Source organism: Podarcis bocagei (genome assembly GCF_964188305.1).
Source record: "Podarcis bocagei genome assembly, chromosome: 7".
Classification (NCBI taxonomy): Eukaryota; Metazoa; Chordata; class Lepidosauria; order Squamata; family Lacertidae; genus Podarcis; species Podarcis bocagei.
The window spans coordinates 18,021,131-18,044,228 of NC_138132.1; the positions used below are offsets into that span (position 1 = coordinate 18,021,131).

Sequence of the window (23,098 nt, forward strand, 5' to 3'; positions counted from 1 at the left end):
GAGTGGTCTGCGTAACCTAACTGTATAATTTTGGCCCACTGCTTGAAAGCAGAGGCAGGAGAGATTTAGCAAACTGCGTGCACTGCGCTTAGTGATTTGCCGGGGGGGGGGGGGATTCCATCTTTGTTCGCATTTTATGAGCAGTTACTTCCCTCACTCTTCTCGGGTCAGCATGTGAACTGAAACACAGCTGGCCTTCAAAATTGGCACTGCCTCGAATTTTGCGATGCAGTTCTCCTGCCAAACAAAATAAAAAAATTCTTTCCAGTAGCACCTTAGAGACCAACTAAGTTTGTTATTGGTATGAGCTTTCATGTGCACGCACACTTCTTCAGATACACAAACAGCCAAACAGCGTGCTGCAGAAATGCATGCAGTAGGGAAAGCATGTACTTCAGGTTACATATGCTTCAGGTTACATATGCTTCAGGTTACACACTCCGCTAACCTAGAAATAGTGCTTCAGGTTAAGAACTTTGCTTCAGGATAAGAACAGAAATCGGGCTCCGGCAGCACGGCAGCAGCAGGAGGCCCCATTAGCTAAAGTGGTGCTTCAGGTTAAGAACAGTTTCAGGTTAAGTACGGACCTCCGGAATGAATTAAGTACTTAACCCAAGGTACCACTGTATAAATAATATATTATTGGTGTACAAAATTGCATCAGAGGAAGTTGCTTGCAGGGAAGCTGTATGTTCGTCAAAACAGCAAAAAAAAAAAAAAGTGTTTATGCAGAGAAATTTGCACTAAATTGCCACAGGATTTTCATGAGGATAGAAAGAGAAATGTGAACTGCTGCGCTTCGGCTTGGAAAAATGAGAAACAAAAACTGACAGATCCATTCCTAATTAACCTCATGGCTTATAACCCCCTCCCCCCCAAAAAAACCCAGCATTTTCTTTTTTGTTTATTTGTAGGGTACTTTTTAATTGAAGAGTGGCATATAGATTCTTGCAAACAAATATATAATCTATGCATTCATACATAAATAAATTTGCTTATTTTCATAATTTATGCTGGTTGCAGGATCCAGGTTTTCTTTGCGCAGAATTCTGAATTATTTGTAGGCCGTCGTGTGTGTCTTTTTCAGCTGAAGTGTAGCCTATAAATCCTTAAAATCAAATAAAAACTGCAGTGAGACTATCCATCCATCTGCTTAGCCTGATAATTCATGCAGGTTGCAGAATCCAGCTTTTCTTTGCATGGAATTTCTGCGCACACATACATGCTGCCCTGTCTTCATCCTTGCAACTACAACTGACGCCAAACAGCCGCCGTCTGGGTCGCCCTCTATTTGTTGTTGGACCACCTCTCATCATCATCAACCCTGGCTTGTTGGCTGCGCTGGCTAAAGCTGATGGAAGCTGGAGCCTGACAACATCTGGAGTGACCGCAGACTGGGGAAATCCACTGTAATTAGTCATCTGTGAGGCTTCGCCCTGCCCTCATATTGAGGCGTTTAGATGACTTGAGCACAGTAGCACGTGAGGGATGCTGGAGAAAAGGGAAACAGCCAGAGAGGAGCTATTTCTGCTTTCCAACCCTTGCTTCCGTTCTCAACTAAAAATGCTGCCTCTGCAATAGACAGCCCACACATTGCTCAGCATCACCTCGGTCCTTTCCACCTGGCTTGAGGCGGGGCTTGACAGACTTCACAAGTACTGCAGCTGCTGCTTAGCACCAAGGGCTCCTCTTTTCAATTGTTTTTAATTTTTATCTATGTTCTTTCAAATGAGACTATCTTGGCTGTGAACCCTGGAAGACCTGCACCCTGCCTGACTGGCCCTTGGATTTGATATCCCGCTTTATCACTACCCGAAGGAGTCTCAAAGCGGCTAACATTCTCCTTTCCCTTCCTCCCCCACAACAAACACTCTGTGAGGTGAGTGAGGCTGAGAGATTTCAGAGAAGTGTGACTAGCCCAAGGTCACCCAGCAGCTGCATGTGGAGGAGCGGAGACGCGAACCTGGTTCCCCAGATTACGAGTCTATTGCTCTTAACCACTACACCACACTGGCTCCCTTTTCCATCTGGCCTGGGAGAGTGGAGTGCTGACTGACTCCAGCTACAAAAGCTGAGGCTGTTGAACAGATTCCTGGGCTGGAGTATTGAGAGAGCTGTTGCCTTTATTGATATTATTATTGTATCTTTAGTTTTAGATCTTACAATTTATGTGGAAATTGTTTCCATTAGGTTGTGTACTTTTCGATGTGCTGTATTTCTTGTTTACGACTTCTGTTATGTATGTAATTATGTGAATCTTGTCTTGTTGTAAGCTGCCTTGAGAATAGTTCCAACTATGGAAAGGCGCCATACAGATGAAATGTTGATGGTGATGATGTTTTAGGTTTGCGGCTAACACAGTCCACTCTTCCCACTAACATTGCAGGGATGGCCATTTGAGGCTCACAATTCAATCCTAGGCACAGGAAAGGGGGGCCCTTGAGAGATATATCCCATTCTGAGGTGGGGGGGACCATGCCTGAGGTGGGTGGGGCCAGAGACCAAAGTGAGCAGAGAAATTAATAACAAGTTTGCCTTTGTGCAGGGTGCAGGTTTCTAAGCACACTCCTACCCCCCTCCCTGCTCACCATCCTCCATGCAGGCAAGCAGGAGTCTCCATCTGAGTCCAAGGATGCCTCCCAGCCAGGCAAAGACACTCGAGGAGGATGTGAAGCCCAGCTGGTGAGGGAGGGGTGTGGCTTGTGAAAGGGGTGTGGCCCAAGGGCCAGATAAAGACATGTGAGTCTGAAGTTCCCCACCCCTGCGCTCTGCTTCTTCAGAAGCGATCCCCATTCAACTCCATGGGACATCTTGCCAGGTAAATAAAAAGATGCTGTCCTGGACTTGTTGGATGCAGAGGGACAGTGGGAGGAAACAGCAGTTATAGGGAGAAGAGGGAGAAGACTGGGAAGATGGGGTGTCAGAAAGTGAAGAGGTAACAGGGCTTAGTGAGCGGGGGGACTCTATGGAAGAGAGCAGTCCAGAATCAGAGGCAGAAGCTGAAGCAGGAAAGGAGGGAGGCCAAGAGGCAGAGATGAATCAGGCTGGTGAAGAAGCATGGGTTTCTACCCCTCCTGCTGCAACATGCTCCCATCCCAGGATCCAAAGAGGCATGAAAAGGGCAGAGGACACATTGGCTGCAGGCAGGCAGCGTCCCCGATTCCTTGGGGAAATCCCTGGTGAGGAGGGATTTCAGACTCAGCAGCTGATTTTCATGGAGGAAGATCACCGGGAATGAGCTGCTCTGCTCATTAAGCCTGACACTCAGCCAAGTCTGTGGAGGTTGTGTTTGTGCTAATGAAGAGTCAACTCCATCTTTGATCTGTGTGATTACTGACTGACAGGCTCCTGTGACAGATGCTATTTGACTGGTGTTCTTGGGCTGGTAGGCTCGCAACATTTGGAGGGGAAAGGGAACGTAACTTCCCTCTCTGCTCCATAGGAAAGGGTTTTGAGAAAGAGAGAAATGAGGCAAGGAAATCACTCTCACCCCAGTAGCTGCCTTTGCTACAGCAGAAGTGCATGTGATCAGGTGCGAAAAACAAAAATATCAGAGGCTGGTGCAAGGGGGAGCAAGGCCTTGAAGTTGCCAGTTTGCAGTGCATGGCAAGCGCACAAAATCACCTGGTTAGCAATGGCTACTAATTCTACTGCTTGCACTCTGCCTCCACTGTCAAACAAAGTATGCTTCTGAATGGCCACTCACTTGAAACCCCAACATGAAAGAGTTGCTTTTGTGCTCAGGTCCTGCTTACGGGCTTCCCAGAGGCATCTAGTAAGCCACTGTGAGAATAGGATGCTGGATTTAATGAACCAGCTGTGCTGAAAGCATTTCAACTGCTGCGGGGGCAGCTGGGCAAGTGCGATTTTGAATTGCGCTTTCTATTTTTATTCCGGTGGTCTGTGGCGAATTTGCTTCCTGTGCTGTGAACTTTTTAACTGCTGCTGGTTTTTAACACTGAAATGGTGTGGTGTATTGGAAACTCATTGCAGCGTTTTGATATTTTGCATGGTTTAAAACAAAAATAATAATCCTGTAAGCCACCTTGTGAGAGTAATGTGTCCTGAAAGATGTGGCAAAGGTGCATTAAATATTTTTTTTTAAGCACTTGGAACCTCTTGACCAGAGCCACAGTCAGAAATAGTGTGATATTCCTAAAAACGAAGTGGCTTTTAAAATAATAATAAAAAATAAACTGAACATTTACAGAAGAGTTTACTGGAATGTCCTTAAGGGCTCCCAGCTTTTCTTGCGTCTTCCTCTCCCTCCACACACACCACCACTCCTTAGGCTACAACCCATTGGCCAGTTCAGGTGGGGTGGGCTCAGCCAGACATAAGCCCTTCTCCCCTTGACCTCCTAATACCACATCCCTTCACTTCATAGGCCAGAGTAGTTGTGCCTGGAGGAGAGGTGGGAATAGTTCTCTTCCTTCCATGGGGCTGGGGCTGCCACTGAGTTAACAACCTCAGCTGCAGCCGCCACTCCTCCCTCTTCTGCCAGCATGGAATAGTAAAAAGCTGGAAGCTTTGGTTTGTGCATTAGCCAATGCAGCAGAGGAGAATGTTCCCTGGGGGCATTGGTCAGCTTCTGGAGAAATAAAAGAGGAGGAGGAGGAGAGAGCCATCTACCTCTCCCTTTTCTCCTTCCTCCCCTTTCTCTCTCTTTCTCCCATGCTCTGTGTTGCTAGGCACACATGTCTTGCAGAATGGTCATGATCAAAATGGGGACACTTGTGTTCTTGTAATTGAAGAGAGAGTTGTGTCCATCTCTGGGTGCTTCCAGGTCATTCATTCTGATTTGGTTGAGGGGAGGCCAGATTTCATGGCATCAAAGCCACTGTTACCCCCCACATTCTCTGGCACATTTCCTTATTGCAAGAGGTCCAGACTTCTGGAGGAGCTGCTTGTTGTGCGAACGAGGCCTCCCAACCAGCTCTAATAGCATGATCTAACCAGCACAGCATTCATCATGATTGTTTTGCACAAAGTTCTGGGTGCCACAATAAAGATGTTGATAAGTTGGGACGTGTGCAGAGGAGGGCAGCCAAGATGACCAGGGGTCTAGAAGCCAAGCCTTATGAGGGATGGTTGAGGGAACTGAGTATGCTTAGCCTGGAAAAGAGGAGGCTAAGAGGAGATATGATAGCCATCTTCAAATATCTGGAGGGCTGTCACATGAAAGATGGAGCAAGCTTGTTTTCTCTTGCTCTAAGAGGCCAGGACCCAAACCAATGGCTTCAAGTTGCAAGAAAGGAGATACCAACTAAAGATCAGGAAGAACTTTCTGACTTTAAGAACTGATTGACAGTGGAGGTTTTACCTGTCATGGATGCTTTAATCAAGATTCCTTCATTGCCGGGTGTTGAATTAGATGACCCTCAGAATCCCTTCTGCAATGCTGTGATTCTGTGAAAGTTTGCAGGGTGTGTTAGATGACATCAGTGATGCAGCGTTCGTTCTGGGTTTGTTTACAGGGATGTTAGAAGATGTTCCATCAAGCAATTATCACTCCACACTTTCCAGTGCAGTTCTCCATCATTCTTCGGGGATGTAGAGGGACACTGGGATTTCTAGCATAAGAGCATCAAATCAACTTCAGCAGTGCAACCTGAGTTTGCTGATTGAATCCCACCCAGTCTGGAAGTGCCTGCAGTTTTGTTTTGTTTTTCCACATCAAAATCCATTTGTGGTCCCTGCCCCCAGCTTGGTTTTTTCATCTTGGCAGCCTCATTTTTGGTTGTGGTGGTGTGTGTGTGTGTGTATTTGCTATTGTTAAACAAGCCTCAGTGACCTACTTCAAATCACTCAGAGGGCAGAGGGCCCGTATTGGGCAGAAGTGGCCAATGTGGCAGCAGCCAGATGCTGTGGACTTCAGCTCCCATCATCCCTGACCTATTGGTTTGCATTTAAAGGAAAATCTACCCATTTCACACTTTCTGAAGCAATATGTGAACTCTTCATGGGGATGAAAATGTCCCCGTTTTAATTGCCACCAGAGATTTATCAAGCCGTTTGTGGATTTCCAAATACTGCACAGCGTTTCTCCAAATGTTGCAATGCAGCCCTCCAGCCGAGTGCATATTCTGGGGCAAAGTGTCCATAAAAATGGATATGTTGGTGAAAAGGACATTAAAAATGTATTATATTGTGGGGGGAGCACTTTGCAAAAGTGCGTATATCATGCACAATTATTATTATTAAATTGCATGCAAAAATGTGCCTATTAGGATAAATTTGCCCTAAAATGCTGGTGGATTTTCATGAGGACTTTTTTTAAAAAAACCACAAACTGATGTGGGAATGTGGAGTGCTGAACTCAAGTCTGGAAAACTGGGAAACTGAAAGAAACCAAAATTAATTGATTCGCCCATCCCATTGGCCATGCTGGCTGGGAACGATGGGAGCTTTAGCAGACTCTGGCTTGAGGAGTGCAGGGCAAGACTGCCTGGTACTCACATCTCTGTTCTCCCATGGAATGAAACTGCCCCTGTTGATCCTCTACAACGGCTCTAAGGCAGAGGTGCACTTAGGTAATCTTAGCTCACTTCCAGTTGACATGCTTGTTGAGCATTCATCAAGATCAGTTTGCACAAACTTCGCAGGGAGGTTAGATGGCTGTTTATTGAGCATTCGTCCCATTTTGCTTGCGGGGAGGTTAGACAACATTGTGCCAAGTTGTTCTCTCACACTTTCCAGTACATTTTCCATTTCCTTATTGCAAAAAAGTCCCGGGGTGTGTGGGTATGCAAGCAGGTTTGTTGCACAAAAGCACCAAAACAACTTAAATTGCAGGGCCTGAAATTGTGTGATTGAATCCTGCACAAATTTAGCGATGCTCTGGAAAGGCCCTTAGACCTTCATAGTCTTGTGGAAAGCCCCCCCTTTAGAAGCGGTGGGATTCAATCGCATACCAGCAGCTAATGGGCATTGCTTATTTTACCTCAAAATGTGGGAAGCAGTGCTTTTTCCTGGCGGCATGCAGCAATACACAGTACCACCACTTTTTTTGGGGGGGGGGGAGGAAGGAGGTGGAAGGACTCTCTGACCCCTTCAGAGCATCATGTCTCCTTCCCCAAGGCCAGGAAGCATTTGCCTCACTTAGGGGTGCAATGCTCTGGCAGGATCCTGAAGCTCTGCTGCCTCCTTCTCAAAGCCGGTATGGGGAGGCCTATTCACCTGGGTGGGTGGGCAAAGGAGCTTCAAGCAGCTAGCCTGACCTCACTGCCCAGCCTTAGCTTCAGGCCACGCCCCTCCTCCACCTGCTTGCTGGCAGCAGCACTGGGTATAGGGGGCGGAGGGGGTTTCGGCTCCCCCAATATGTTTTGGCAGGGGGCCAAAACACATCACATGACTGCGCTCCTTCCATGGGGGGGGGGCAAGTCAACGCCCTTCTAGCCAGTGAAAACCAGCACTTTTATTTTACCTAGATGAAAAGCACTGGTGCTAAGCCAGCCCTGCTAAATGGGGCCCTGGGCTTCTGCACTAAAGTCCTGCCTTGATGGCTCCATTTGTTGTTTTCCCAGGGAACATAATGGCGGGACAAAAAATAGAATCTCTTGGACCCGTGGCTAGAAATCACGAGATGAAAGGAAGTGTGGACCAGCCCTAGCTCTGCCTAACAGCAGAGCCGGCCCTGCCTGCTTGCGACATCTTCCTATGACCACATGATAAACAATAACAATGCAACCACAACAAACCAGCCATGCTTAAAAAAAAGCAGGTCGCATGTCTGGAGGCAGGAGTCATGGGTCCAAACGCATCTCTTGCCCCACACCCTCTCTCAGAGATCCGTCTTCTGGAGCTGCAGTCTCCTACCTTTCCAGATCCAGCCCCGCTTTTAACTTAAACATGCATTTGGGGACCCATCTCTTCATCTTTTTACCATATATTTGCATGGTGGGAAGTGTCCCTGTTGCGACCCACCTTGGAGCAGGCTGTGATCCACTAGTCCATGGTTCCCAAACTTGGGTCTCCAGCTTATTTTTGGACTGGAACTCCCATCATCCCTAGTTAGCAGGTCAGGGATGATGGAAATTGTAGTCCAAAAACAGCTGGAAACCCAAGGTTGGGAAACAGTGGACTTGTTGTTTAGTCATTTAGTCGTGTCCGACTCTTCGTGACCCCATGGACCAGAGCACGCCAGGCACTCCTGTCTTCCACTGCCTCCCGTAGCTTGGTCAAACTCATGTTCGTAGCTTCGAGAACACTGTCCAACCATCTCGGTTGTTAAACTGCTCTGTGAATTGTAGCTCTGTGAGAGGAATGGGGGACTGGTAACAACTCTCAGCACCCTTAACAAACTACAGGTCCCAGAATTCATTGGGGGGGGAGCCTTGACTGTTTAAAGCCATTGTGAATGTGCATACCCTCCAAAATTTCTCCAGTGAAAATAGGGACGTCCCATTTCATAATGATAATTGTACTATTTATACCCCACACATCTTACTGGGTTGCCCCAGCCGCTCTGAGCAGCTTCTAACATATATAAAAACATAATAAAACATTAACCATTTTTTTTTAAAAAAAACTTCCCTAATACAGGATTGTTTTCAGACAGCTCGGGGGTCAGATAACTCCATGTTGTTGTTGTTTAGTTGTTTAGTCGTGTCCGACTCTTCGTGACCCCATGGACCAGAGCACGCCAGGCACTCCTGTCTTTCACGGCCTCCCATAGCTTGGTCAAACTCATGCTGGTAGCTTCGAGAACACTGTCCAACCATCTCATCCTCTGTCGTCCCCTTCTCCTTGTGCCTTCCATCTTTCCCAACATCAGGGTCTTTTCCAGGGAGTCTTCTCTTCTCATGAGGTGGCCAAAGTATTGGAGCCTCAGCTTCATGATCTGTCCTTCCAACAGTGGACTAGTGGGTCCCAACTCACCAACAGCAGACCAATGAGCTAGAGTTTCCAGGGTGTGTGTTTGTTTGCCTTTGCCTGATTCTAGTGCAGATATAGGCACAGTATGTTATTCCCCCAAAGGCATCTCTAACCTCAACCCCCAAAAAGCAGCAGTGAGAGGATGTTTTTCCCCCAGATCAGGAAACAGGGACTTGCCCTAGAAAATAGTGACATTGGGAAGTTTCGGTATGGAGAAGCGAGAGTGAGTGTTTGGCGGGGAGAGACTGAGACCGAGAGAAATCAATGCCCACGAAGTGTTTTTGTTTCGTTTTTAAAAAAACAAAACCACTAGAGGGAGTCCCAGATGACTCTGATTCTGTAAACAAGTGTATAGGGATTTCCACTGTTTTTCACAAATCACTTGCATTTCTTTTGCATCTGTGTGCAGCGGGGAAAAGCCAGCCAAAGTGAAGCACAATAAAATGCCATGGGCATTGAAGGCTGCCATCCCAGACTCTTCAAGTGTCCCTATTTTCCAGGGACAGTCCTGGATTTACAGAAGCCGTACCAGATTCTGATTTGATCCCAGAATATCCCACTTTTCCTTAAGACGTTCCTATTTTCATCAGAGAAATGTTGGCGGGTATGGAGCTTTGCAACCCTCCAAGCCAAGTAGATAAGTAGCTAGACAACCTTTAGAGGGTATCTGAAGGCTGTCCTATGTAGGGAAGTTTTTAGATGTTCTATTATGCTTTTATATACTTTGGAAGCCACCCAGAGTGGCTGGGGACACCCAGTCAGATGATCAGGGTATCATTATTACTATTTATTGTTGAATAGGACATCGCTATTTCCATCGGAAAAATGTTGGAGGGTATGCCATCCTAGGCACGCTTACTAGGGTCTGTGGAATAAACCTCACTCAATATACAGGAGGGATTCTTCCATATAAACACAGCATTGGAATTCCCTGTTAAATTCCTGGCTCTTGGCTCGGCTTTGCACATTGAGTCAAATCTTAGACCTAGTGGACCTGCAGCCAACCAGAACCCACATTTGCCAGCAATGCCATCCTGCACTGGTCCTTAACTTGTTGCCGGGGGCTGGTTCCTGCATCAGTCTTCAATGCCAGGAGTCAGGCTAGCAACACAGGGAGTAAGAATACACAACAGCACCTCTGTGCAGGTACAGAGTGCGTCTCCCTTACCGTGGAGGATAATTATGGATAATTTTCGCATCGTGGATTAGGGAGAAAAGTATCCAGATCAGACATCACGCTCTTGAGCACTGTCGCCTCTTTTCCTAGATGTGAAGCATATGTTCTCTTCCCCACCCAACCCCATATGCAGCTGGCCTTGCCTAGCCATGCCAGGGATGCTTGTGAACAGATGGGTGTTGACCACTTGATGATTTGTCTCTCAGGTCTGGTCCGAGGAGGAAATGTGGGGAGGGTGAAATGGACTGTACCACTTCAGGCTGGAGGTGGGGGGAAACAAGTTTAGATGCTCCCCTGCCTTTAAAAACAAACCCACTCCCTGGAAGGAGAAAACTAACATAGCCCTTTGCCAGCCCTTTCGATCTGGACGGAGGTTAGTTTTTTTAAAAAAAAAATGTAAACGAGCATTTTTTAAAAAATGTGCTCAACTCTAACTTGAAGTGGCACAGTCCATTTTTTAGCACTTCTGCAGATGCTTGCCTTCCAATGGCCATAAATGAAATGATGTATCGAAGCTGTTACACTGAAGATGTGAGTGGCACCAAAATTTTGTTCCACAGGAAGTAGCAGCTGTGGTGGGTGGGACTCACAGTCATACGGGCAGAGCTGGCACTGCTTATGGGCACCGCGTGATCCTCGTTCCGCCTTTGTGAGAAAGTGATGTGGCAGCACTTATACTTTGGAACTCTCTGCCTGCTGATGCCAGGCAGGGGCCTACACTGGGAGTTGCAGTCCAGCAGCATTCGGAGGACCCACAGACTCCCCTGAATGAGTGAGTTGGGCCTGAGCTGCAATAGCATCACTACCACCATAAGGAATGATAAGAGACATTTACCGGTAATATAAATACGGTTTTTACAAAATAAATAGATGGGTGTTCTGGCCAACTCAAATCGTGCTCAGAGTAGGCTCATTGAAACTAATGGGCCTACTTTAGCTGTTTCAGTGAGTCTCCCCTGAACAGGGGATGCCAACCCGGATCAAAAAAACACATGATTTGAACTCCAGGCTGATCCCAGTTCTGTTGGAATTGGCCTTTAACAGAGGATCCCTGATGCGCTGAAACGGCATCAGAAAATGAGAATGGAGCAAAAGGGGAAGGAAGGAGAGAGGAGAGGAGAAACAGAACGGAAATAAATAGCCTTTCAGAGCTGGAAGGGGTCCCAGGAGGCCATGCAGCCTGACTCCTGGCTCAGTGCTGGGATCTTGCACCTACAGCATCGCTGACAGATGGCCACACAGTCTCTGCTTAAACACCACCAGTAAAGGAAAGACCACCATCTCCCCAGGCAGGGTCTTATGCTTTAGACTCTTGCTGGATGCTAGATTCATAAAGGCTGGATGCCACGGCCTCCAATCACATTTTAGAAATGCTGAGGGGATATTATTTGTTTGTTTACATTTATATTCCACTTGTCCTTTAAGGAGCTCGAAGTGGTAGACAGAGTTCTCCCTCTCCCCCTTTTAGCCCCACAACAACAACCCCACCAGGTAGATTAAGCCAAGAGTGAGTGGTTGGCCTCCAAGAATAGGGATCTGCGAATGTGTCAATTTCCGTTTCTCTCTGTTTTTAATTTCCTCAATCCTAAATTCAGATCTCTCTCTCACTTTCTCTTCCTCATGAAACTTCATCAGCGTTTTAGCCCAAATCTCTCTCGATAAACACACGTTTCCATGCCATTTCTGCCTCATATCTGGCTGCAAGAAATTCCCCCTCGCATACTGCACCTTCGCACGCCGTTGTCACAACCATGCGTTCATTTTTACGCACGCTTTCGCCCTAGAGCGGGCCTTTTTTGTACACATTCCTTGACCGGGAAAGTGCAAGATTCGGGGACGTGCGCGTTCAAAAGGACAGCGGCTCCGGGAGCACATAGCCAAACATTCCTCTTTGCCGGTAAAACCAGCAGGTAGCGAGGCAGGTTGGCGAGTGAAGGCCAATTGGTGCTGAAGGCTGGAAGCAGCGGAGCGCAGAAACTTTGCAGCGCCCTGGGCCAGAGAGAGAGAGAGAATGAGAGAGAGAGGGAGAGAGAGAGAGAGAGAAGTGATTATTTATAGTTGGCAGGAGCGGGGAGAGGACACGAGAGGGAGGGAGGGAGGGAGGGAGGGATGAAATGATAAAGAGAATGACACACAGAGAGGAAGAAATAGAGCGTGAGGAGGAAGCTGCCCCGCTTGCAGGTGCTGGGGGACAGCAGCGGGAGACCCCCCTGGTCTGTGATAGGTGAGTCCTTTGGAGGGATGTGTGTTGGAGTGGGTGGAGAAGGGGCATTCTTTTCTCGGTTGGGGGTCGCTTGGGAGCAAAGCTTGGGAGAGGGAGAAGTGTTTACTAGTTGTTTACTAGAGGAAAGAACCCAGGAGTCCGAGGTGGGGACCTCGGCTAGCCCTTCTTCTTCTTCTTCTTCTTCTTCTTCTTCTTCTTCTTCTTCTTCTTCTTCTTCTTCTTCTTCTTCTTCTTCTTCTTCTTCTCTCGCCCCCTACCCACACCGCTGCTCCCCTCCTGTAGCTGAAGTCAGAACCCAAGAGGCTTCCCCTCCCCCGCAAATCTGCGGAGATTTTGACAGCTAGGGAAAGCAGATTCTCTCAACCTCCCAGCTCGAGCCTGCAAAGAACCCTCTCCTGCCCCGAGAAGGGAGACTCGCCCTTCTAGGACCCCGTTTCGAGAATCCTGGGCTGGATTACCTCCCCCACCGCCTTCAAAGGAAAAACCAGCATAGACCCCCAGATCCCTCCCACAGATAAGGACAACAACTGGAGAGAAGCTGCTAAGACTCTGCTGCCCTCTCAGGCGGAGGGATAAAAGGCCCCAGAAGAACTCTGCCCTTTGCTCTAAGCCTCTAGCCACTAGCCACTACTTCCCTCCCATGCCCACGACAATTGGAGAAAGTCGTGCTTCAAACGAAAACAGGGAGTTTTCCAGGGCTGCAATACTGTGCTGGTCAATCGGTTGGATGGATCGATGAGAAATGTTGTGGGTGGCTGAAAATACTTTAAAATGAAATGGTGATTTCCCACATTTTTTGAACAGGAGTCTTTGCCTCTTCTTAAGAGGATGCCTGCTGTATTTGACCCATGAACAAGAAAGTAGGGGGTGTGGGCCGTTGTTGTTGTTATTTGCTGTTTGTTTTATTCATATCCCACCTTTTTCTCCAAGGAGCTGAAGGTGGTTCTTCCCCATCTCATTTAATCCTCATTTAACAACCCTTTGAGGTAGGCAGGTCTGACAGGTAGTGACTAGCCCACAGTCTCCCAGTTAGGTTCACAGCTAAGTGAGGATTTGAACCCTAGTCTCGCACTATGCTCCATTTCTTTAGAATGATTCCCCTCCTCTCAAGTATGCAAAGGTATGCAGATTTCATTGATTAATCCAGGGGTGGGGAGCCACAGGCCTAAGAAGAGCAGATGTGGCCCTCAAGGTCTCTCTATATGGCCCTTGGAGTTCTTCCCAGGCCACACCCTTTTTCTGGCCCCTCTTGAGTGCTTTTGGCTGGCTAGCATGTGGTCTTGGACTGTGACAATGCCATATTTTCCAAGATACGGAAAGTACCGTGGAGGGGGGGGATTTGAGTGTCTGGGCCCCCAGGGGCCCCTGGACTTGTCACCAATGATGGGGCATGCTCTCAAGTAAAGTATTTGTAAGATTTCAGCCTTAATTGAACAACCACCATAGAGAAGCCCATAATCAGGTTTGCTTGACCCAAAACTGGAAGTTTGGTTTTGCCGTGGAAGCTGCTTTGGAAAAATGTGTTACGTTAGGCAAAAATTGCATATGTGCATGCGTACGTTAGGAGCAACTAAAATGCTGAGCAACTTCCATGAGGACTTCTTTATTAAAAAATAAAATAAATACATTGCAAACTGATGTGGGAATGTGGATGTTTGGAAAAATGAGAAACTGAAGTAGACCTGTTTGCCCAACCCTGGTCAGGTTGTGTTATGTATTTATTGCGTTCACGTCCCATATTTTTTCTTTAAGGAGATCAAGGTGGCAAAACGTGGTTCTCTCTCTCCTCATCTAATCCCCACAACAACCCTGTGAGGAAGGTTAGGCTGAGAGGCAGTGGTTGGCCCAAAGCAGGCTTCCTCAACCTCGGCCCATGTTTTGAGACTACATCATCCCTGAACACTGGTCCTGCTAGCTAGGGATCATGGGAGTTGTAGGCCAAAAACATCTGGAGGGCCGAGGTTGAGGAAGCCTGGCCCAAGGTCACCCAGTGGGATTCCTGGCTGAGTGGGGATTCAAACCCTTGTCTCCCAGGTCCTAGTCCTGACACTCTAACCACTATGCCACATTGGCCCTTGGACTGTTATCCTCTTGGCCAGGGGTCAGCAAACTTTTTCAGCAGGGGGCTGGTCCACTGTCCCTCAGACCTTGTGGGGGGCTGGACTATATTTTGGAGGGAAAATAAATTCCTATGCCCCACAAATAACCTAGAGATGCATTTTAAATAAAAGGACCCATTCTACTCATGTAAAAACACACTGATTCCCGGACTGTCCACTGGCCGGATTTAGAAGGCGATTGGGCCGGATCTGGCCCCAGGGCCTTAGTTTGCCTACCCATGTTCTTGGCCCAACCTCTTGCCTGAGGTGGGAAGATGTTGGGGAGAGAATAATAAGCAGGGAGATGGGGATTTGAGGCTCTATGATGCGGCGTGCATGGATGTCCACAGCAGGGAGACAGATTGTTTTAAATGTCCAGGGAGCAATGTATGCCAGGAGCAGAGATGAACAGATAAGGTCAGGGTGGGTGGAGATAGGAATGCTTTGGGAGAGGGAGCCCATAGGGACAGAGAGAGGGAGTTTTGCAGAGAAAGAGAGAGGGGTGTGTCAGAACAGATCGAAGGGCTTGTAATTACAGCTGCACAGATAACTTGTTTTGTTTTTTTGAAAGTGTGCCTGTGTGTGGCCTTTTGCCTTTCAATCAGTTGTTGTTTTTTTCAGTGCTAGTCTGTGTGTTGCAATTTATATGGGTGACCATTAGTAGGTTTGTCAGCAATGGGATACTGAACAGAAAATTTCATGTGCATTTGAAAATGTCCAGGCAGATTTCCAAATCGATGTTCAACGTTAGCAAATATGGGTTGCGGTTCCTGAAAGCCAGCAGCTCCAACCTACCCTCGACTTCTTCATCCAGAAAAGCCAGAAAAATAATTTTAACATTAATCAGAATACCAGGCAGGTCCTCTTCCAGGGTGTGGGGTTTTTTGGGGAGCAGGGACTTGAGTGAAATGCCATCTGATGTCCCCACTCCTCGGTCAGTGGGCAGGTTTACCAGGCTATGGTAGCAGCTCCCTAAGCTGCAGAAGGAGGCAGGAAGTGGTCACCCATTTAATTTCCCACAATGCCCCAGAGTGGTGCTACAGTTAGGGCATTGTGGGAAAATAAAAGGGTGGCTACATCCCGCCTCCTGGGGTTGGTCAGAATGGCAGGCCGGAAGGACACTTCAGCTGGGTGACTGACATTTTAATTTCCTGCAACAAGGAGAACCCTGCTGGACCAAAGACGAAAAACATATCTTTTTTTAGAAAAAACCCCCAACTTTTAAAATTCAAAATTAAAACAAAACATATTATCCAGAAATATACCATCCTTATCCCCCCCATTTTTCCTCCCTCACCCCACTCTCCCACACAAAACCCACCCACCCCCCAGCTTCACTCAGTTCCAGTCTTTGATTTCTCTGAGAATGCTGTTTTCTGCATGTTAACGCAGTTGTATAGATCCTCAAACTATTTAGCTGATTATTATCAATAAAAAGTTTGCGAATGTTTATTCAAAGCCAGCCAAGGAGTCCAGTTCACTTTGTGGCATCTTCAAATACTTTGTAAAGGGTTCCCATTCTCTTTAAAGTCACAGTTATCCTTGTCCCATAGTTTGTATGTCAGTTTTGCCAGTTCTGCATAGTCCATCAATTTTTCTTGCCATGATTCTTTAGTTGGGGTTTCTTCAGTCTTCCATCCTTGTGCTATTAGAACTTTCATGGCCGAGCATATCTAGCCCGGCTTCCTGTTCTCACGGAGGCCAGCCCACAAACAGGACTTTCCACAAAGAAGGAACACCACTCAGACCAATAGTCAGCTCCATAGGCTCACCTCTACAAAATCTCGCTAAATTTCTCGCTAAGCAACTTCAGCCCTATACAGAATCTATCGCTTCACACGTTACAAACTCCTTCCAGTTCATAGAAACAATAAAGAAGCAAAACCTACATCCCGATGACCTACTTGTGAGCTTCGATGTTGTATCTCTCTTCACACAAGTGCCCATTAATGAAGCCTTGACAGCCATTCAAAACAAATACAATCCCCCCGAATACATCCTGGACCTGACCAACCACTGCCTAACCAACACGTACTTCATCCACAATGGACAAAGATACAAACAGATAGAAGGAGCACCTATGGGATCACCCCTCTCACCGGTCATCGCAAATCTGTACATGGAACACTTTGAAACCAATGCTTTAGACAAGTCAGAACACAAACCCAAACTTTGGCTCAGATATGTTGACGACACCTTTGTAATTTGGCCACACGGGAAGGAAAAACTAGATAGCTTCCTCACACATCTCAACAGCCTACACCCCAAAATACAATTCACTATGGAAATAGAAGCCAACAACCAACTTCCCTTCCTTGACGTCCTAATCTACAAAAAACCTGATGGCTCCCTAGGACACACTATCTACCGGAAAAAAACACACACCAACCGCTACTTACATGCACAATCACACCACCACCCTGCACAAATAAACTCCGTAGCCAAGACTCTCATCTCCAGAACCAAACGCCTGGCTGACAAAGACCACTTGACAACTGAGTTACAGAATCTCTCAAATGTGTTAATCGCCAACGGATACCAGCAAAACAGGGTTACGAAGCTAATCCAAAAAGAAACACCCCCCAAAAACCAAGACACAGAAGAAAACAATGGCATGGCCCTCCTTCCTTATATCAAGGGCACTACAGATAAAATTAGCAAAATCCTCCATAAACACAATATCAAAACAGCCTTTTGCACCAACCAAAAAATAGCCAATATCCTCAGAAACCCAAAAGATAAAATCCAGTTAGAAAACCAAGGGGTCTATGAAATACCCTGCAAAGTCTGCCCAGCCACGTACATTGGACAAACAAACAGACGAATAAATGCACGTATCGCAGAACACAAGAATGCCGTCAAAAAAGAAGAAAAAACTTCCTCTCTTTACCAACACATGAAAGAAACAGGACACGAAATTAATTTTGCAGATTCCAAATTGCTCTTTAACATGGAACATCACCACAAGAGAATAATCATGGAAGCCATCGAGATAGAGAAACACCCTCACAACATGAACAAGCGTGACGACACGTCCCGCCTGCCAGACATCTGGAAATTAGCCCTCCCCACAAAAACCGACACCAGAACCAGAGGCACACAGAACGCCATCTCCAATCAACCACACCAGACCCAAACCCAGACCCTCTCCACAGATAAATTACAGACACCATCCAGTAGCCAAACCATAGTGGCACCTCCGGATGCTGCACCCCCCTGCAATCCCTACACAGATCTGGCTGGCACAGGGCACAAAACCACAGCTCGCCCCTATACACGAAGCCAAGCCAGAGCACAACTAAGTGCAGTACAGCCATCTTCTCAGAAAAACTCTTTACAAGGTCAAGAGGTCAAGACACGAAAGCTTTAGCAACTAATCCACACCTAATGACCCTCCTAAGTGGTACTCAGAATATCACTCAAGTAATCACTCAAGATATCCCTCAAGTAATTAATGAACAAAAGAAGAAAAGGCACATTAACCTAGGAACTTCCTCTCTGCCCAGAACGTTGGAGGCTATACACCACACCCCCTCAACAGTATTTATAGGAACTCAAACACTGAGATCCTGCTCTGTTCTAGTAACAAGAAGCCGAAAGCACCAGCCTGAAGATGACGAGTGAGACCTCGTCGAAACGTCGCCTAGACACCCCAACTCTTACACGGGAAGACACCCGAAGACACCAAAACCTACATATATATATATATATATATATATATATATATATATATATATATATGAAACCACAAATAAATAAACTGTTTCAAAGATGATTCTTCAGCAGCAGCTTGCTACACTTTTCGGTGATTGCTGGATCCATGGCTATTTGTTGTACCTTTTAGGACAGTTATTTGCTGATGAAAAATAATCTTTGAAACAGTTTATTATCTGGAAAAACTGTTCTGTTCGCTGCTGTGCTCGGAGTACCGTACTGCTACGCCCAGAGCACCTACCATCACACAGTTGTAGGACATTGACTTTGGAAAGGCTTTTTGCCTCCACCTTAGAGACTGACCGCACCTAACATTCATTTGAATCTCATTATTTGTGGTTTCCTTTATATATAGAGTTCTTCTGTTTATGAACTTTGAAAGAATATTATGTTATAAAGATTCAGTGGAAGACAGGTGTGCTTGGCATGCTCTGGTCCATGGGGTCACGAAGAGTCGGACACGACTAAACGACTAAACAACAACAAATTATTAGCCATCGTGTTGCGTGTTATTGTTTACACAAGCAGGACTTGAGCAGGAGCTTTTAGACCAGGGAAGAGGAACCTGTGGCCTTCCAGATGTTGTTGGTATATGACCTCCAAGGATCCAAACAGAAAGGAGAACAGCCTGCGAAATGCTCGCAAGGTCTTTAAATTCAGAAGCATTTGCCCTGAGCATCTGAACTGAAGAACCAACCATGAAGTTGCAAAGCAAAATGTCTCTTCCTGGACTCCAACTCCCATCCTTCCTGAGCATTAGCCATGCTAGCTGTGGCTGATGGGAATGTCTTAGAAGGCCACCGGTTGCCCATCCCTGCTCTACACACTGAGCAGGTTCATAACAACATCAACAACCGACTTCCAACAAGAGGGCTGGTGGAGGAGAGACAGATCACCACACACCCTGTTCAAGGTGTTACAAATAGTATATAAAGCCCTTAGCGCCTTGGGACCAGCTGACCTGCCCCCTCCCACTATGAGCCTTGGTCTCCCCTGCTCTTATCATCACACCCTGCTCCTTCGCAGGCAGAAAACCAAAGCTAATGAGTGAGCAGATAGGCAGAGGCATCTACTGATCCTCCTTGGTTTACTGGTCTACCACTGACTGAGCCAGAACGAGGGGTGGTGGACAAGGAGCTTGCAGTGAGGAAGAGAAACAGCAGGTCAGTGAGCCCGCAACTGGGATGTGGTCTCCAAGCAGATGACCAACTAGGTTGACCCTCAATGGCAGCTCTGAAGCAATCGGTCCCTCTTCTACCAGCCTGCTTACTCGCCTGCATGGAATTCCTGGTCACCTGTGGCAACCAGGCAAGTAGTTAAATACAAGACTGGGTGCAGGAGCACACCCACCTATATTTCTTTGAATTTGCATATTGCTTGATGGTAGGAAGCCTGCCAAACCTTGTCAAGTCTCAGGGGCTGGGAAGAGTGGGCAGCAGGGAGGGCTGAGGTGAAGCAAGGAGATGCAGAGGAAGCGGCAGCCCTGCTCTGGAGGCAGCTTGGTCCATCTCTCAGTATTTGACTAGCAGCAGCTCTGCAGGATCTCAGGCAGGATCTTTTTCCCCAGCCCTACCTGGAGATGCTGGGGACAAAACCTGCCACCGAGTCGGCTGCTTAGATCCCAAGGGAGAAACCTTTGCATGAGCCTCTTGTTCACAAAGGGCCTATGCACATGCAAGGCATGGTGCAAGAAATGGCTGGGGCTAGAATGCCAGCACACATCGAGGGCCGCAGAGGACAGGAGTAAGAAACAAGCAGATAGGAAGTGGGCAGAGATGGATAAAGAAAGGGGCATGCAGAACACTGGCTGCCCATTTGATACCCAACCAAGTTCAGGGTGTTACTCTTGGTATATAAAGCCCTTAACAGCTTGGGACCAGGTTACCTGAGGGCTGCTTCAGTCTGTGGGACTGGTCCTCTTACAGGTGCCACATTGTATTTCCTCTGCGTTTGCAAAACAAATCAACCTTTTAGCATAGCAACACCTACATTTCGGAACTCTCTGCCTATTGACATTGCCTTCCCTGCATTCGTTTTGGCACCTGCTTTAAGCATTTTTGTTTCCAGACGTGTAGGGTGCTGGCATGCATTTTAATTTTGTATTAGCTTATTGTTGATTTTAATTATGTTTCCAATTTTCAAAATATCTATTTTTAGCATTTGTCTTTTATCGGCAATGCTCACGCTTGTTTTTCTAAACCTCCGAGAGGTTCTGTTTACAACCAAGCGGCATCTAGGTTTTGCTGATTGAATAAAGGATTGCTTGTAGGGAGTTGTAGCTCAGTGGCAAGATTTAAACTGAATCGTACTCATCCCTGGAACAAGGGAGGATGCTAAAGTACAGGGTGCTCCTGAGAATGTACAGAGTATCCCCTCCCCTATGGCTACTTTGCACCTCACCCATTTCTTATCCAGAAAGCACACACTGCATAAGATGAGCTTGCAACCCACATACAGCTCAACATATTAATTATTATTATATTGGAATTTATTACCTGCTCTTTACCGTGGTGGGTGACAGCAATTTAAAATTCAGAACATGTGGTCCTTGGGTATGTATGCCTATTCTGGACACAAGATCATGCATAGAGTGTTAGGGATGCCAACCTCCCTGCCCAGCTCTTTCCCCTTTGCCTTTGAACAGGATAATCTGCAGACAGTAGCAGGAGATAGTTAAAAAAAGAGAGGAATAAACTCACGGAATTGTTGAGTTTGAAAGGACCTCAGGGGTCATCTAGCCTAACCCCGTGGAATCCAAGAATCCTGTCCATAGCCACCCCTGGGCGGGCTCAAATGACTAACCTTCTGGTTAATAGCCAAACACACTAACCCATTGCACCCTGGGTCAAGGGAGTTCGACCCATAATAATAACAATAATAATAATTTATTATTTATACCCCGCCCATCTGGCTGGGTTTCCCCAGCCACTCTGAACGGCTCACAACAGAATATTAAAAACATGATAAAACATCAAACATTAAAAACTTCCCTAAACAGGGCTGCCTTCAGATGTCTTCTAAAAGTCAGAGAGTTGTTTATTTCCTTGATATCTGATGGGAGGGTGTTCCACAGGGTGGGCGCCGCTACCGAGAAGGCCCTCTGCCTGGTTCCCTGTAACCTCGCTTCTTGCAGGGAGGGAACTGCCAGAAGGCCCTTGGAGCTGGACCTCAGTTGAATGATGGGGGTAGAGACGCTCCTTTAGGTATACTGGGCCGAGGGCATTTAGGGCTTTAAAGGTCACAACCAAGACTTTGAATTGTGCTTGGAAGCATTCTAGGAGGCAATGTAGGCCTTTCAGAACTGGTGTAATGTGGTCTTGATGGCCACTCCCAGTCACCAGTCTAGCTGCCGCATTCTGGATTAATTGTAGTTTCCGGCTCACTTTCAAAGGTAGCCCCACATAGAGCATATTGCAGTAGTCCAAGTGGGAAATAACTAAAGCATGCGCCACTCTGGTGAGACAGTCTGTGGGCCATCAAGTTGCCATGAAAAGCACAGCAACAATAGGCCAGGCTGGTCAGTTGGCAACCTCACCCCCACTCAGCGCGTGTCCTTTGGGAAGCCACAGCTAGCGGCTTCAGGCCTGTATGTAGATGGAGTCGGAGAATGCGAGTGCCACAAGCGGCAGACTTTGCTTAGGAAGGGAGAGAACACACAACATGTGCAGTGCCCATAATGAGTCATAGACAGCCTCCACTCATCAGGGCAGCCTCTTTTTTCAGATGGGAAGGCGTAACTTTGCAACTGCCTCTTCCCCACCCCCTCTTTTGCTTTAGAAATTAAGCGCTATTTAGCCGGCGGGGTGCAAGCAAGGGAGGGGAGGGGGTGAGAGGCAGCGGCTTCAAATTGGTGTGGACAGCAGCTAGATCGCCCTGAGGCCACCTCTCCGTGCATCGCTAGAACATTGTGCGCTCTTGGTGGTGATGCTGCCGATGACACAGAGCCCTGCCTCTGTGGTGGGCTGCAGGCCTGAGCGAGGGGAGGGTGCAGATGTCTGTCATTTGTCAGCCAGGATACAGGCAGTGAAGAGGGGGCTGCTGGTGGTTTTTGTGTGTTTTTTCTGTGGAGGGGAGTGGGCTATCTCAAATCCCAAAGGATTGGGGGGCTCTCAGCTGCAGGCAACAATTAACTGAGCCGTGCTAGAGGTGACTGCCTGGCGTTTGAGGTTCTGGTGCTCGCCACAGAGGCTGGGAGCTGGGACTTGGCAGCCTGCCAGCACCTTCGGGGGCCAAGCGCTCGCTGGCTCACGCGCCTTTGTGTGTGTCTCTCTGTGTGTGCCTGCTGCATCCCAGTGAGCCTGTGGATGAACTCCAGAGCAAACCTGTTCTATCCAGAGGCGGCTTGGGGTTTGAGGTGGCTCTCGCCGCACCCAGTGTGCTCCCACCCCTCGCTTAGGAAGTGGTGCACACACAGACAGCATCTATCCAGTCTGAAATACTACATTTCGATGCATTTCGCCCAAAGCCAGTTCCAATCCGAATCTATAAAAAGAATGTTTTCCTTCCCTATAGAACATGGGTAGGCAAACTAAGGCCCGGGGGCTGGATCCGGCCCAGTTGCCTTCTAAATCCGGCCCGCGGATGGTCCGGGAATCAGCGTCTTTTTACATGAGTAGAATGTGTGCTTTTATTTAAAATGCATCTCTGAGTTATTTGCGGGGCATAGGAATTCATTCATTCCCCCCCCCCAAAAAAAATAGTCTGGCCCCACACAAGGTCTGAGGGACAGTGGACCCCTGCTGAAAAGGTTTGCTGACTCCTGCTATAGAACAAAATATTATGGGAAAACATTGTGCCAAAGTTGGTAAATGTGACTCTGATTCACACCATGCCTCTAAAGCAGGCATCCCCAACCTTCGGCCCTCCAGATGTTTTGGACTACAATTCCCATCATCCCTGACCACTGGTCCTGTTAGCTAGGGATCATGGGAGTTGTAGGCCAAAACATCTGGAGGTCCGCAGGTTGGGGATGCCTGCTCTAAAGCAATATGAGACCACTTTGAACAG

General features: G+C 47.4%; 1 protein-coding gene across 1 annotated transcript in view; it reads left to right on the forward strand.

Moving 5' to 3' along the window:
* Positions 1-2,745: 2,745 nt before the first annotated feature.
* LOC308590100 (B-cell receptor CD22-like) overlaps positions 2,746-23,098 on the forward strand; it is a 31,490-nt gene continuing 11,137 nt past the window's right edge. The window contains exon 1 of the mRNA XM_081199775.1: positions 2,746-2,818. The gene's annotated coding sequence lies outside the window, so the exon portion shown is untranslated. The remainder of the gene's footprint in view (positions 2,819-23,098) is intronic.